General features: G+C 49.8%; 1 protein-coding gene across 3 annotated transcripts in view; it reads left to right on the top strand.

The window, feature by feature from the left end:
• Positions 1 to 12,836, top strand: part of SMAD9 (SMAD family member 9) — a 69,455-nt gene that overhangs the window by 8,458 nt on the left and 48,161 nt on the right. The window contains exon 2 of one of the 3 annotated variants that reach the window (XM_084644776.1): positions 7,694 to 7,805. The exons of the other annotated variants lie outside the window; for them this stretch is intronic. The gene's annotated coding sequence lies outside the window, so the exon portion shown is untranslated. The remainder of the gene's footprint in view (positions 1 to 7,693; positions 7,806 to 12,836) is intronic. 3 annotated transcript variants of the gene reach the window in all.

Raw genomic sequence — 12,836 nt, 5'->3', positions numbered from 1 at the left:
GTACACAAAAGACCAGATTTCACGGTCTGTGATGCGTTTTTCACAGCCATGAATTTGGTAGTGCCCTACTCGTGGCTAAGCATTGCATGGTGTGGACGTCATGGTCAAGTTGCAGAATGGCTTGTTGGTGGCACTGGGGCACTACCAGTTGATTCCGGTTTCTTGCATCTGGGGGTTGCGGTCAATGTGGTATAGGCATCGCCTGTTAACTCCAATTGGAGTGCTGCCCGGCAGGGTTCCGTGATTTTCCTATTTGGCTTTAAGATTAGACTCAATAAGTTTATTGAGGAGATGGTATGATGGGATAATAGGATTTTAGCAATTAATTAATCTTTAAATATTCATGGTAAATAGGCCCAATAGCCTGTGATGGGATGTTAGATGGGGTGGAATCTGAGTTACTACAGAGAATTCTTTCCTGGGTGTCTGGCTGGTGAATCTTGCCCATCTGCTCAGGGTTCAGCTGATCGCCATATTTGGGGTCGGGAAGGAATTTTCCTCCAGGTCAGATTGGAAGAGGCCCTGGAGGTTTTTCGCCTGCCTCTGCAGCATGGGGCACAGGTCACTTGCTGGGGGATTCACTGCTCCTTGAAGTCTTTAAATCATGATTTGAGGACTTTAGTAGCTCAGACATCGGTGAGAGGTTTATCGCAGGAGTGGGTGGGTGAGATTCTGTGGGCTGCATTGTGCAGGAGGTCAGACTAGATGATCATAATGGTCCCTTCTGACCTTAATATCTATGAATCTGTGCTAACTGCTCATATGCTCAACTAAGCATGAGGGTTTTCCTGTTGATCTTGGCTGAAACCTGTCCCAAATTGGGCAACTCTTCATCACAGGGTTGCACAGGGTTTTTCCCCTTGTCAGCAGTGTCGAGCTCGCTATCTTGACATTCCCGGACACTCGGGTTGGGTCACTGGGCATCTCCCTCATCCCTTCAAGGAGGTCTCCCTCAAATGCCAACTGTGGATGATTGGATTTGGGATTTGCAGTACATGGGACCTCCATGAATCACCCCCAGTCGCAGCCGAGGATGACTGGATATGCCAGCTTCAAGGCCACAGCCTGTCATGGTCCTAGTTTCACTGTTTACCATCCTGGTGACTCGAGCAGTGGGCTAGGGCTTCACATCCCCATGAATGCACTGGAGGCAGATGATCCCTTCTCGTGGGCCTGGGGGTCCTAATGAGGTCTTGGCAGATGAGGGTCTGCCCAGACCTCAAGTCTGAGTGTGGAGACCTGCACCCTGCTAACCTCCATCAGGATCGTCCACTTGTCGGAGGGTTGTTTATGGACTTGAGGGAAGTTACAGCCCTGTTAGAAGTTACAGCCCATCATTGGACGTTCCCGGCAGAGGTGGCTGAAATGGCCACAAGTGAAACATGGGCTGATTTCAGGGCACCTGGGCCTGTCCTTGGGTTTTGTTGAGCAGGTCTACTCGCCCAGGTTTTGGGATTTCCTCACGATGTCCGGGACCATGGTGGTTCCCCTAGATCAGGGGTCTCAAACACGTGGGCTGCATGCGACCTGCAGGGTTGTTTTCTGCGGCCCACCAGCTCCCTTTCCCTCCCACCCCTCCACCCCCCGCCCAGCGTTTATCTAGAGCAGCTCTGGCCCGGCGCTCAGGAATGGGGAACCGCAGCCAATGGGAGCTTCGGGGGAGGTACCGGGAGGTGTGGCCAGGGCAACACACAGAGTCCCTTGCCCCCCCCCCCCCCCCAGGTTCCGGCCGCTTCCCGGAGTGGCGCGGGGGCAGGGCAGGCAGGCAGGGAGCTGCCCTGCGCACCCGCCCACTGAACCCTCTGCCTGAGCCCCCTGCCACACCCCGCACCCTTCCTGCACCCCAACCCCCTGCCCTGAGCCCCCTGCCACATGCTGCACACCTTCTGCACCTCAACTCCCTGCCCTGAGCCCCACCACACCCCGCAACCCTCCTGCACTGGGGGCAGGGAGGGGGCAGAGTTGGGGTGGGGATTTCGGGGAAGGGGTTGGAATGGGGGCAGGGAAGGGGTGGGAAGAGGCGGGGCAGGGGTAGGGCCTCATGGCAGGGGCGGAGTGGGGGCGAGGCTGGGGGTAGCCGGGGGCGGGGTGTCAGTGATGCGGCCCTCGGGCCAATGTACTAGTCCTCATGTGGCCCTTGTGGTCATTTGAGTTTGAGACCCCTGCCCTAGATGTTGGGTGATCATTGGGGGTTGGTGAAGTCCTGTCTGTCGTGGCATTTTGGGCCGGGCCTGGGGCTGTTCACTGGCTTCGGGTCCTCTCTTCTCTTGGTAGCGAAGTCATCAGGGTGGAAGCATGAACTCTGGGGTTGACGGGGATCTCATGGCCAAAAAATTCTCCATGAGCGTGACTGCCGCGTTCAGGGTCACTGGCCGGTGGCGAAGGATCCGTATGCTTCCTTGTGCCGGGAGGATGTGCATAAATTGTTCCAGCACCACCTGTTCGGTGACCTTGGCCCTAGTATGCCAGTCATGCCTTGTTTACACCAAAGGGAAAAGTCGAATTAAGCGATGCAATAGCTTATGCATCGATCATCGAGCAATAGCATCGATCATCCGGTAAGTGTAGACAAGCCCTCAGATTGTAACCACTGCCAGCATGCATCCTTGAGACGTTGTGCAACCATCCTCAGCCTGGCCCTGGGTGGGTATGGCTTTCCGCACAGTCGTCACTGATATGTCTTGACGTGATGTCGAGGGCATCACTTTTCAGGCACCCATAGTCTTGGGCGTCAACCACCAGGAGTCTGTGGTACGCAGCTTGGGCTGGACCCATTAGGTATGGAGCCAAAAGGGTGGCCCACTGCTCAGGGGGCCAGTTGGCTCCTGAGGTGGGCCACTCAAACATGACAAGAAAGGCCTCCGGATTGTTGTTGGGGCCCATCTTAGCCAAGCATCAGTTGCTTTTCCACCAGGGTTAGGGGCAACTGGTGTTGATAGTAGGGTAGCGAGCTGCTGCAGGCATTTGCTGCTGGTCCTGGTGCTGGGCCCCCAACTCTCTTGTTGCTTCTGACTGCCCAGCTGTTGAAGGAGCTGCTGCTGGCTTTCCGCAAGTCACTTTATCGGCTTCTCTATATCCACCACGGTGGGATCTCTTTCTGTCCCCCTTCTGTGGGGTGGTCTCTGGTTAGCCCTTGGCTCATCCCCTTGACTCAGGGGTGGGATGATGCCTGAGTTCTCCACCACCTTGTAGTGTTCTTCCCTCTTGGGGTCAGGGACACTCCTTCTGATGGCATCAGGAAGTGAGCATGCCTACCGGGTCTGACCTGCGACCATGCAAGTTGGCTGAATAGCAGTTCAGGTCTCCAGAAGGAGGGTTCAGCACACCCCGATGAGCCAGTAGTCCTGTTCTCCTGGCCAGAGTGAACAGAAGTCTATGGGCCGGGTCTTCTAGGCGTGGGCTATGCACTTAAACAGTTTATGGCCCTTAGCCTCCTAATGGGGGCAAACAGCAACGGTCTACTTCAGCTTTCTTGCCTAAAGGTTAGTGTGCGTCCAGCCCCGCATACAGGACTGGGGTCAGAGGCTAAGGGGACCTGCTCTACCAGGTCCCAGCCCAGGGCCCGGGTAGGAGTGGGCAATCCCACCTAGGGTGACTGTCACTGTAGGCGGGATTTTATAGGGACAGTCCCGGTATTTGGGGCTTTTTCTTATATAGGCGCCTATTACCCCCTCACCCTTGTCCTGATTTTTCACACTTGCTATCTGGTCAGGCTAATCCCTCCACAGGGAAACGTGTGGTTGCTGCCTCATATCGCGGCAGCGCAACTGGGGCCAACCTCTTGTTTCTCAGGGCTACTTCCTACTGGTTCTGGCTGGCTCTGCTCCGTCACTGCTCCGTCACCACTGGGCTCTGGCGCTCGGATTTACAGTCAGGCGACCCTTACTCTGGTGTCTTCTCAGGGTCTTTTGTCTCCTGGGGCAGTGGGCGGACTTTCTTCCTGACGGCTGGTCCTAGATTCTGCTGAGGGCTTGGCTCTCTGGGAGGGATCGTCTGCCTCCTTCCCTGGTCTGGCCCCAACTGAGCTGCAGAGCCCTACTCTTATACTTCCTGTCCTGCCTGTGCAGTTCCTGCAAGGGGGGGCAGGGTGATATTAACTACTCCCACCATGCCTCTGTAGTGAAGGGGGGCCACTCTGCCTCACTGTGGGTCCATCGTGATTCTCTTGCTTTGCTCCTCCCATCACAGCAGTAAACTGTAAGATCTGAGACGGATATTGCTCTGATGAAGACAACGGATACTTACTTTGGGCCTGATCCTGCAAGCTCTGTATCTGGAGCTACCATTGATTACAGTGGGTTTTGGAAGGGCTGCAGGATTGGGCCCTGTTTGTGTGAATCAGCAGTAAGTGGATGGAAAGACTTTATATAATGACAGGGTTCGGAAGAATGCCATGTAAAGAAATCTGAAAGGCCCAGAATTCCTCCAGAGTCTTCGTGCAGAGAGAGGAGATTTGACCCCAGTGAACATACCAGAGGGTTGAGTCCGGAAGCTCCTATGGGTGGTGTGACTCCTACACAGATGTCATTGGAGGCACAGAGATGTCTTCATGAATGCCGAGTGCTTCCATACTGGCTCAAGAGCTCACTGCTGCTCCAGCCTGAAGCTGCCCTGAGACTCTCACCCCCTTTAAGTTTCCATGGTGAAAGGAGCTGTGTAAGAAAGTTAAGTTAGCCTTATTATCTGGATTCTTTGCTAGATTGGGAGAACCTGTCCCCTCCTCAGTCCCAGACACCAGCCCCTAAAAGGTATGTTTATGTTGCAGTAAAAACCCCACGACTCTATTGTTCAGGCTCAGGTTGGAGCCCAGGTTCTGAGACCCACCCCCTTCATGCATTTTCAGAGCTTGCGCTCCAGCCCAAGCCCAAACATCTCCATTGCAGTTTTTAACCGCAGGGCCCAAACCCCGTGAGCCCGAGTCAGTTGACTTGGGCCAGCCATAGCCACGCCGCGAGTCTTTTATTGCAGTATAGATGTACCCTGAGAAGGCCCTGCAGGTTCCAAGCTAAGAGGTCTGGTGCTATAGAAGCGGCTGACTTCCCTTCCATCAGGCATGGGGAGTCACTAGCAGTACCAAACAGCTGAAGTAGTTTGAGAGTCACGGGTAGAGATCCAGGACTGATTACAGTGCTCAGGGAGAAAGGAGTGAAGAGCTCTCTCATCACACTACGTGTCATTCAAAGGTGAGTGAGTGAGAGAATTCTTTAAGGGTAAAATTTCTGGGGTGAAATCCTCACTGTATTGAATTCAGTAGCAGAACCCGCACTGCTTTCAATAGGGTGAGGATTTCACCCCAGCTGCTTTGCTAGTATTTGCATGTACATGTGACAAAAAGACAAGGTTTAGAATTACTATTATCAAAAATCCTTCTCTCAAGTCATAGTTAGTATAAACAACTAAAGCTAGATTAAAGGGTATCCATGTTCAGATATGTTAGACAGGGCTTAGAAATTGTAAATGATAAAGGAGGGTGGGGCGTAGTGTTCAACTGTGTAGATAGTCTGAAACTGAAATTCACAGGCTTCAAAATACAGGCTACTTAAAAATAAACTTAATGTGTGGGTCACTGAATTCCCTTCAGCTGCAGGCCTCCTTTCATCTTTATGTTTAATCTGAAGCTGCAATAGGATTCTTCCATCTTACCTCGTATTTTTTCCTTCCCTTCAGCTTTTTTCCTCCTGTCTTGTGTGCTTTCCTTGTTTCCCTTTCTTCCCTTTCAAAATGGTTTTTCTGTCTTACTCACCCCCTCAGCTTTATTTCCATGCCTCTCAACTGTACCTTGTTATGGGAGTTAGTGTAGCCTAGTGGATACATCTCTGGACTCACACTCTGGGACCTGGATTCTGTTCCCAGTTCTCCCACTGATCTCAGTTCACTTCTCTGCCTCAATTTTCCATCTGTACAATGGAGATAATGATACTGATTTCCTGCTTTCTGTGAGATCTACTGATGAAAAACACTATATAAAAGCTAATTATGATAAAGCATTGTACTAATTTTGACTTTACCACATTTTCATATTTTAAAAATTGTTTTTTTTTGTCCTTTGCTGCTGTGTGAAAGACCTGCACAAAGAACAGGGGGAACTAACTGCAATGAAACAGAATATACACAGAGTGGTGTCAAATGCACACATTTAGAAAAACCCTGGGGGGAAAAACACTCTTTCCCTATGATCTCTTTTAGTTACAGTAATCTGAGGTGTTAGCTGTAACAGTAGTATGTAGGAAACGTACAGATAGTATCGCTTTAAACACACAGTCCTTTATATTTGAGACATTTTCTCTGCAGATGGTTCCTTTTCCCTTTGATTTTTGTGGAGGTTTAGTTGCTGTCTTATAGATTCACTGTTTCCCAGTGTCTAGGAATATGTGATCCCAAAGCACTGCACAGTGTATGTCTAGACAGCCCTCTGAGAATATCTTCTCTGGGCACATATTTAGCAGTTTCAGTGACACCGAGGCTGATGACAGCAGTCTTTTTCTAGACGGGTACCCATGCTGCTTGTGAGTCAGTCGGTTGGGTGTACAGTGAGAGCAAGAGCATTGTACGCTGTGTCCTAGATGGATGTGCATTTGGGCGCAGTTCTTACTGTAGATACGTATGTACACAGCATTAGGCAAAACTGGATTTGCTCTCTACACAGTAGCTTGTAGCCATGTCCTGTTTCCGATAAGGCCAGTGGAACTTTTCCCATTGACCTCAACAAGAGCAGATGATACCTGCTGGGTGAAATCCACCGCTGTGTAGAAGATCAGCACAAGGGCTATGCACCACTAAACTCCTCAAAATTGGATTTAAATGGGTCATAAGTGATGCATAAGCCTTGTGCTAGTCCTCTGTGCCGGAGTAAGTTCCAATGGCTGCACCATTTCTTCGGTGTGCTCTACTTGAATTGTCCCAGAGTCTGAGACTCCCAAGAGTCATTCCTGACTACAGGGCTCTACCATGCCAGGGCTGTGTGCTGCTACTGGACAAACTGATGCAGCTTTCATTACATTACTAGATGCCTTTTCACTGACTTCATTGGGAGTTGGATCAGGTCACAAAACAGCAAGTGTGTGATGGTTCTGTGTCCTTTGCAGTCCTCTCCTCTTAGTGTCAGGGTCCCTAGCAGCATGGCTTCAATAGAGCCACACTGCCGGGGTATTCTGTGGCCTGCAACAGCCTTTGGGTCCTTCTTAAAGGGTCTTCCTATCACAGAAGGAGTCTGTGGAAAAGTAATATGGCTTCATGCTGTCTTACCTTTCCACCCTGGGCTCTATGGAAAGTGAGGTATGCCAGAGAAATAACTATCGACTGAATGCAAGGTATTCACACAAGTTTTGCATGTGCTATCACCACAAAGCTCGAAATTCAAAGACAGTAAGACCAGAACTGGTGGCAACACTGGATCTCAGATGGCAAAGCTCGTGACTTCGTAAAACTATAGAGTTTGATCAGAGTTGTGGCACGCTTTGCCCATGGACTCAGGTCATCCGCATAGGAAAACATGTCAGACTATCAACGCTGGGAACATGTCAGACTCAAGCATTGCTTCAAGCATGTTAGAACTTTAACCTGGCAGTGCTGCAGGCACCCACTGCCAGTATAAGTTGCTCGATACAAGATGCTTAGGTCTGAAACAAATGTGGTCCTAAAAGATTGTCTAAATTAAATTAAGTTGTAAATTACCATATTTCTGTCTTTACAGCACTATAGCAGAGAGGCTGCCTAAGTATTTCCTAATGGAACATCCAGGCACAGGAACAAATGGTTTAGTCTGCCGAGCAGCCTGCAGTATTCTGTAATCTAATAGCACTGAGGTAGGATGCTCTGATGATAATATTAGTCAATAGCAGTATGGGATATGTATATCTAAAAGCAGCATTTAATACCATTTATGCTTTGCATGATCATTTAGATTTTTTTTTTTATTCTTGTTTTAAGAGAGAAAGGAAGGAGCACGAAAGGAAATCGTACAATATAGCCTTATCTTAGACTTCATCACATGGTTTGCAGAGCACTGCTTTTGCTTTTATACATGTACCCTTGGCTTCTCTCCCACTAACAACAATAGTGTTCAGACTCATGCTGAGGTCACTGTTGAATTATTTAATTTGACTGGAAGAGATTAATGTGTTTATTTAAAACCTTGTTCAAAATGGAAAAAAATCTCAGAACAATATTCTTACGTATGTGAGTTTGTATTCCACGTATGCTTCAGATCTGCTAATTGTAAAATTACATTACCTTATCAAGAACAGTTGTTTACATACATTAATGCCTGGGGACACCCCTCAGATAAGAAATGTGCCCCATTTTCTCCATCAGCCTATAGCAGGTACTTAGAATCATAGAATATCAGGGTTGGAAGGGACCCCAGAAGGTCATCTAGTCCAACCCCCTGCTCAAAGCAGGACCAATTCCCAGTTAAATCATCCCAGCCAGGGCTTTGTCAAGCCTGACCTTAAAAACCTCTAAGGAAGGAGATTCTACCACCTCCCTAGGTAACGCATTCCAGTGTTTCACCACCCTCTTAGTGAAAAAGTTTTTCCTAATATCCAATCTAAACCTCCCCCACTGCAACTTGAGACCATTACTCCTCGTTCTGTCATCTGCTACCATTGAGAACAGTCTAGAGCCATCCTCTTTTGAACCCCCTTTCAGGTAGTTGAAAGCAGCTATCAAATCCCCCCTCATTCTTCTCTTCTGCAGGCTAAACAATCCCAGCTCCCTCAGCCTCTCCTCATAACTCATGTGTTCCAGTCCCCTAATCATTTTTGTTGCCCTTCGCTGGACTCTCTCCAATTTATCCACATCCTTCTTGAAGTGTGGGGCCCAAAACTGGACACAGTACTCCAGATGAGGCCTCACCAATGTCGAATAGAGGGGGACGATGACGTCCCTCGAACTGCTCGCTATGCCCCTACTTATACATCCCAAAATCCCATTGGCCTTCTTGGCAACAAGGGCACACTGCTGACTCATATCCAGCTTCTCGTCCACTGTCACCCCTAGGTCCTTTTCTGCAGAACTGCTGCCTAGCCATTCGGTCCCTAGTCTGTAGCTGTGCATTGGGTTCTTCCGTCCTAAGTGCAGGACCCTGCACTTATCCTTATTGAACCTCATCAGATTTCTTTTGGCCCAATCCTCCAATTTGTCTAGGTCTTTCTGTATCCTGTCCCTCCCCTCCAGCGTATCTACCACTCCTCCCAGTTTAGTATCATCCGCAAATTTGCTGAGAGTGCAATCCACACCATCCTCCAGATCATTTATGAAGATATTGAACAAAACCGGCCCCAGGACCGACCCCTCGGGTACTCCACTTGATACCGGCTGCCAACTAGATATGGAGCCATTGATCACTATCCGTTGAGCCCGACAATCTAGCCAGCTTTCTACCCACCTTGTAGTGCATTCATCCAGCTCATACTTCCTTAACTTGCTGACAAGAATACTGTGGGAGACCGTGTCAAAAGCTTTGCTAAAGTCAAGGAACAATACATCCACTGCTTTCCCTTCATCCACAGAACCAGTAATCTCATCATAAAAGGCAATTAGATTAGTCAGGCATGACCTTCCCTTGGTGAATCCATGCTGGCTGTTCCTGATCACTTTCCTCTCATGCAAGTGCTTCAGGATTGATTCTTTGAGGACCTTCTCCATAATTTTTCCAGGGACTGAAGTGAGGCTGACTGGCCTGTAGTTCCCAGGATCTTCCTTCTTCCCTTTTTTAAAGATTGGCACTACATTAGCCTTTTTCCAGTCATCCGGGACTTCTCCGGTTCGCCACGAGTTTTCAAAGATAATGGCCAATGGCTCTGCAATCACAGCCGCCAATTCCTTCAGCACTCTCGGATGCAACTCGTCCGGCCCCATGGACTTGTGCACGTCCACCTTTTCTAAATAGTCCCTAACCACCTCTATCTCCACAGAGGGCTGGCCATCTCTTCCCCATTTTGTGATGCCCAGCGCAGCAGTCTGGGAGCTGACCTTGTTAGTGAAAACAGAGGCAAAAAAAGCATTGAGTACATTAGCTTTTTCCACATCCTCTGTCACTAGGTTGCCTCCCTCATTCAGTAAGGGGCCCACACATTCCTTGGCTTTCTTCTTGTTGCCAACATACCTGAAGAAACCCTTCTTGTTACTCTTGACATCTCTGGCTAGCTGCAGCTCCAGGTGCGATTTGGCCCTCCTGATAACATTCCTACATGCCCGAGCAATATTTTTATACTCTTCCCTGGTCATATGTCCAACCTTCCACTTCTTGTAAGCTTCTTTTTTATGTTTAAGATCCGCTAGGATTTCACCATTAAGCCAAGCTGGTCGCCTGCCATATTTACTATTCTTTCGACTCATTGGGATGGTTTGTCCCTGTAACCTCAACAGGGATTCCTTGAAATACAGCCAGCTCTCCTGGACTCCTTTCCCCTTCAAGTTAGTCCCCCAGGGGATCCTGGCCATCCGTTCCCTGAGGGAGTCGAAGTCTGCTTTCCTGAAGTCCAGGGTCCGTATCCTGCTGCTTACCTTTCTTCCCTGCATCAGGATCCTGAACTCAACCAACTCATGGTCACTGCCTCCCAGATTCCCATCCACTTTTGCTTCCCCCACTAATTCTACCCGGTTTGTGAGCAGCAGGTCAAGAAAAGCGCCCCCCCTAGTTGGCTCCTCTAGCACTTGCATCAGGAAATTGTCCCCTACGCTTTCCAAAAATTTCCTGGATTGTCTATGCGCCGCTGTATTGCTCTCCCAGCAGATATCAGGAAAATTAAAGTCACCCATGAGAATCAGGGCATGCGATCTAGTAGCTTCCGTGAGCTGCCGGAAGAAAGCCTCATCCACCTCATCCCCCTGGTCCGGTGGTCTATAGCAGACTCCCACCACTACATCACTCTTGTTGCACACACTTCTAAATTTAATCCAGAGACACTCAGGTTTTTCTGCAGTTTCGTACCGGAGCTCTGAGCAGTCATACTGCTCCCTTACATACAGGGCTACTCCCCCACCTTTTCTGCCCTGCCTGTCCTTCCTGAACAGTTTATAACCATCCATGACAGTACTCCAGTCATGTGAGTTATCCCACCAAGTCTCTGTTATTCCGATCACGTCATAGTTCCTTGACATCACCAGGACCTCCAGTTCTCCCTGCTTGTTTCCAAGGCTTTGTGCATTTGTATATAAGCACTTGAGATAACCTGTTGATCGCCCCTCATTCCCAGTATGAGGCAGGAGCCCTCCACTCACAGACATTCCTGCCTGTGCTTCCTCCCGGTATCCCGCTTTCCCACTTACCTCAGGGCTTTGGTCTCCTTCCCCCGGTGAACCTAGTTTAAAGCCCTCCTCACTAGGTTAGCCAGCCTGCTGGCAAAGATGCTCTTCCCTCTCTTCGTAAGATGGAGCCCGTCTCTGCCCAGCACTCCTCCTTCATGGAACACCATCCCATGGTCAAAGAAACCAAAGCCTTCTTTCCGACACCACCTGCGTAGCCATTCGTTGACTTCCACGATTCGACGCTCCCTACCTAGGCCTTTTCCTTCCACGGGGAGGATGGACGAGAACACCACTTGCGCCTCCAACTCCTTTATCCTTCTTCCTAGAGCCACATAGTCCGCAGTGATCCGCTCAAGGTCATTCTTGGCAGTATCATTGGTGCCCACGTGGAGAAGCAGGAAGGGGTAGCGATCCGAGGGCTTGATGAGTCTCGGCAGTCTCTCCGTCACATTGCGAATCTTAGCCCCTGGCAAGCAGCAGACTTCTCGGTTTTCCCGGTCAGGGCGGCAGAGAGATGACTCAGTCCTCCGGAGGAGAGAGTCCCCGACCCCCACCACCCGCCTTCTCCTCTTGGGAGTGGTGGTCGTGGAACCCCCAACCTCAGGACATCGCATCTCATGCCTTCCAACCAGCGGAGTCTCCTTCTGCTTTCTCGCCCCAGACATATCATCTGGTCCACTCTCCGCAACGATACCTGTGGAGAGAACATGAAAGCGGTTAGTTACCTGTGTCTGTGTTACTGGAACCTGGACATTCCCCCTTCTTCTTCTGGAGGTCACATGTTGCCAAGCTTCTTCACTGGCCTCTTGGCTCCTCTGTGCAACCTGCTCTATATCTGTAGAGCTTTGTGCCCCTAGAAGCCTATCCTGAGTTTCATCCAGAAAATCCTCAGTTTCCCGTATGCAACGCAGGGTTGTTATCTGTTGCTCCAGACCTTCAATCTTCTCTTCCAATATGGAGACCAGCTTGCACTTTGTACAGACAAAGTCGCTTCTGTCCTGTGGAAGAAAGACAAACATGGCACATCCAGTGCAGGTCACAACAGCTGAACCCCCCCCCTTCCATATCACCTTCCTACTACGAGCTTCCTCAGAGCAGTTTGCAAGACGTAAGCCTCACTGGGCTCCCTCCAGGTGAACTCCCAGGCAAACTCCTGCTGTGAGCTGCTCTGCTGTCCCCACTGCTCAGCTGGTTCTCCGCCGCTCAGCTGGTTCGCGAAGCTCTGGCTTCGCAACCATACTGATACAGTACTTACAACCGTACTGATACAGCAGGATTTAGTCATTGGCTCTCTAGGTTCCCCATTCCTGCCGTAGGGCCTGATCCACTAGTCATCATCAGTGCTCCTTCCCATTCATAGAATCATAGAATATCAGGGTTGGAAGGGACCTCAGGAGGTCATCTAGTCCAACCCCCTGCTTGAAGCAGGACCAATCCCCAACTAAATCATCCCAGCCAGGGCTTTGTCAAGCCTGACCTTAAAAACCTCAAAGGAAGGAGATTCCTCCCTAGGTAACGCATTCTAGTGCTTCACCACACTCTTAGTGAAAACGTTTTTCCTAATATCTAACCTTAACCTCCCA

Source organism: Lepidochelys olivacea (assembly GCF_965140295.1).
Source record: "Lepidochelys olivacea isolate rLepOli2 genome assembly, chromosome: 1".
Classification (NCBI taxonomy): domain Eukaryota; kingdom Metazoa; phylum Chordata; order Testudines; family Cheloniidae; genus Lepidochelys; species Lepidochelys olivacea.
This window is presented reverse-complemented; position numbering and strand designations above follow the sequence as displayed.